Source organism: Ipomoea triloba, chromosome 6, assembly GCF_003576645.1.
Source record: "Ipomoea triloba cultivar NCNSP0323 chromosome 6, ASM357664v1".
Classification (NCBI taxonomy): Eukaryota; Viridiplantae; Streptophyta; class Magnoliopsida; order Solanales; family Convolvulaceae; genus Ipomoea; species Ipomoea triloba.
Window position 1 is genome coordinate 933,284 of NC_044921.1, and position 4,319 is coordinate 937,602.

General features: G+C 32.5%; 1 pseudogene; it reads left to right on the forward strand.

Moving 5' to 3' along the window:
• The first annotated feature begins 231 nt into the window (after positions 1-231).
• LOC116022480 lies at positions 232-2,613 on the forward strand (annotated as a pseudogene).
• The last annotated feature ends 1,706 nt before the right edge of the window (positions 2,614-4,319 follow it).

Genomic DNA, 4,319 nt, shown 5'->3' on the forward strand with positions numbered 1-4,319 from the left:
GTTTGGTGCAACTAATGATAACGTTAGGTGCGCATACTTAATATTATTGATGCTCGGGCACTTGTAATATATTCTACTTGCACTTGTAATACATTTTACTTGCGTGTACTATATGAAACTGTTACTTCCACATTCATATTCAATTATATATATGGCGACATGCAACAACATTCAACTACAAAATCTCATTACTTCAAAAAATTTCAACTCCAAAATCTCTCTTCCCAAGAAATGGCGACATGCAACGAGGTTGTCCGTCCCGTCACAAACTACCCACCAAGCCTGTGGGGAGACCAATTCCAGCATTTCGTCTTCGATAATGAAGTTGCAAAAACATACGCTCAGGAGATTGAGGTGTTGAAGGAACGAGTGAGGAGCATGCTAGTAAGTATTAGGAACTCCAAATTAGCTGAAAAGCTCAACTTTATTGACACCCTCGAACGCCTCGGCATTTCATATCACTTTAACGAAGAGATTGATGAGATGTTAGAAAAAATTTACAACGTCATTCCCAGTTTCGAGCTGGAAGATGATTTGTGTACTTCTGCCCTTATGTTTCTGTTGCTAAGGCAACATGGTTACAATATCTCTTCAGGTTAGTCATGATACATTTAAATGCTTAAATTATGCATTCAATTCATAGATTAAATGATTTCAATATTTCTCCACTTGCATGGATGGGTACTGATATTTGTGATTGTTTAAATAAATTATATATAGGAATCTTTGAAAATTTTCAAGAGAATGGAAAATTCAAAGAGACACTTTCTAGCAATGTTAAGGGATTGTTTAATTTATATGAAGCTTCGCACGTACAAGGGCATAATGACAATACCTTAAATGATGCTTATAACTTTTCAAGAACTCATTTGGAGGCTGTTAGTCCACATCTCAACTCTACTTTTGGAAAGCAAGTGAGACGTGCCCTTGAGCAACCCTTGCACAAGGGCATCCCTAGAGTAGAGATTAACCACTTCATCAAAGTGTATCAAGAAGATGAGTCCAAGAATAATGTCCTACTTCGATTTGCAAAGTTGGATTTTAATTTATTACAAATGCATCACAGGCAAGAAGTCAGCGAATTGATGAGGTAAATAAAAGAACTAAATTAAAAATTGAATTAACTATTTCTTTTGCCAATAACTTCAAAACATTTCCTAGTAAGCCAAGAGCTTAGAGGCGATGACAAACTACCCAAAATGTTAACAAATTACTCTCACCGAGAGTAATTTAATTATATTTATGTGAGTTTTTGTATTTAATTGCTTACCAAAATTATTACTGTTATATATATATCAAATTGGAAAGGTGGTGGAAGGAGTTGGACTTCGTCACTATACTTCCTTATGCAAGGGATCGGATAGGACCGTGGAGTGCTACTTTTGGGCGCTAGGAGTATATTTTGAGGCAAAATATTCTAAGGCTCGGCTCATGCTCTGGAAAATCATAGCAATTACTTCTATTATAGATGACAAATATGATGCTTTTGGTATGCCTGATGAATTGGATATTTTTACTGATGCCGTACAAAAGTATGTATAGTACCATCGCCCAATATAATGTTTTTTTCTCTCCAATATATATTAATTTATCCTATAACTAATTAAATGTTAATTGTTTAATAGGTGGGACATAAGTCAAATGAACCATCTCCCTGATTATATGAAGATAATTTATAAAGCTCTTATAGATCTTTGGGAAGAGTATGATAAAGAACTATCAGAAGAAGGAAGATCTTTTGCTCTTTATTACACAAAAGAGCGAGTATGTCTATTTAATTATTATTTTTATTATTATTGTTGTTGTTGTTGTTATTATTGTTATTATATATTATTTACAGAAAATGATAGATGGTATTGGTCTTTAAATTGCCACTTTAAAAAGAAAATAATTGTGAAGTACTAATTTTTCTTTCTTGAGAAATAGATTAAGGAACTTGTGAGGGCTTACAACATTGAACTAAAATGGTCTATTGGAGGATGCATGCCACCGGTTGAAGACTATCTAAAAAATGCTCAAGCTAGTAGCACCCTCTACTTGCTCATCACGGCTTCTTTCCTTGGCATGAAATCTGTTACAAGAGAAACATTTGAATGGTTGAGTCAAAACCCTAGAATTATTGAGGCAAATGCGTTGTTGGGTTGTGTGTTAAATGACATAGCTTCCTATGAGGTATGTATATAAATACAATATCTATTTATAAACAATATGTACACTTAAAATAAGAGATAATATGTGAACTACTATGCATATTTTATATTATTTACAATTGATTTTTCTAATAAGCTCCATCTATGTTTACCTATATAGCGTGAGAAAAGCACCCGGTCAATTGCAACAGGGATTGACTATTACATGAATGATTATGGTGTATCAGTTGAAGAAGCAATGGAAAAGTTTGAAGAAATGCCTGAAAATGCTTGAAAAGATACCAACGATGATATTCTTCAACCAACTCCACCAGTTGTTACGACTGAGATTCTTATGCGTATTATCAACCATGCTCGCATGGATGAAGTGATATATGCGCAAAGGCAAGATCGCTTTACTTACCCTGAGAAAGATGTGAAGCCTTTTATCACTGCCGTTTTAATCGACTCCTTTGAAATCTAAGTTACCATGGCTTCTATTGTCTTTAATTTGTATTATTACTTGTTTATGTATTCACTATATCTGTATTATGCAATTTGTAATGAAGAAGGGAGGCACAAGCCTTGTACTACGTATCGTATAGATATCATAGATCCTTGTGGATGGCAATAAAGTATGGGTGTTCTCCTTAATAATTTTATTGCATTTCAGATCAAAATTTCAAATTTAATTTGGTTTTAATCAGATTATTTGCCTTCTTTAATTAGAGAGCCCCATAAGTGATTTGGCACTTAACATGTTTAAATTGAGTATAAATATAAAATAATAAATTATAGCAAAAACTTATGTGAGACCGTCTCACTGTGAGACGGGTCGGGTCGATGTGGATTTATGATGCTTATACGCACAAATGTCATTCTTATATGCTCAAATGTAATACTAATCAGAAATAAAATTTTTGTTACTTATAATTGGTAAATGTAATACTTTTAAGGGAAAATGTAATACTTTTATCTTTCGATTTAAAAGTATTATATTTTTCCTTATAAGTAAGGGGAACATTACTTATTATGGAAAATGTAATACTTTTGATGAAAAATATAATACTTTTACATCAAAATGCAAAATTATTACTATACATGTTTTTCAAAAGTATTACATTTTGTCTTATAAGTGACAATTTTTTTTTTCCTAATTTGTATTAAATTTGAGCATATAAGTATGACATTTGTGCATATAAGTATGACATTTGCATGTTGATTCAACACGACCTAACTCGTCTCACGAATAAGGATCCGTGAGACGGTCTCACACAAGTGTGACCCATATTACAGTAGCACTTTGAATTATATTAACAAATTTCAATTTAGACACTACATATGATAGTCATCAGAAAAATATTTAAATGCGGATGGAATGAAGAGAAATAAATTTAAATATTTATTAACTTTAAAAAAGAAAAAAGAGAAGAGATGAAAAAAAAAACATAGATAAAATATTTAAATCTTATAAGATACCCAATCATCTATTTAATTACTTTTAACATCTAATATAGTATAAATGAGACTATTGATAAATAGTTATTCTTGTAGTTATGATTGAATGAGTTACTCTACCTTCAAAAAGAACTATGTAGCTCTATTTTATGGATTGATAAATTTAATATTTAATTATTTATTTAAACCTTTTTATACTCATTTGATTTTATAGATGCATACACATTTGGAAGAAATTGATGACAAATGCACCAAATATTCAGTGAAGTATTATTTGTATAGATTATAGATAAATAAAAAATTACCATTTGATATAAGATTGAAGGATGCCTTTTGCATTTGGGTTGTGCCACTCCAACAATTTCCACCATTCTTTATCTTTATTATGTAACGGGATCGCTTGAAAGGATGAAGGAATGCATGGTTTTCAAGTAGCCTCATCAATAGGAAGAAATGAAGGCATTCTCTTCACATTTTTACAATCAGAAATGGTTATTGCTTCAATGGAAGGGCAAATCATTTGTCTACTATTGCATATGCTTTTCAATTCTAGCAGGTGGTGTAGATGTAAGTGTTTAAGGTTTGGGAGGTATAATATTATATTTGAGGATGAAAAGATTGGGAGAGTATTACTACTTTTCTACTACCTTCTATACCTTCTTCTTCATCCCCCCCCCCCCCCCCCCCCCCCCCCCCCCCCCCCCCCCCCCCCCCCCCCCTTTTTTTTTTTTT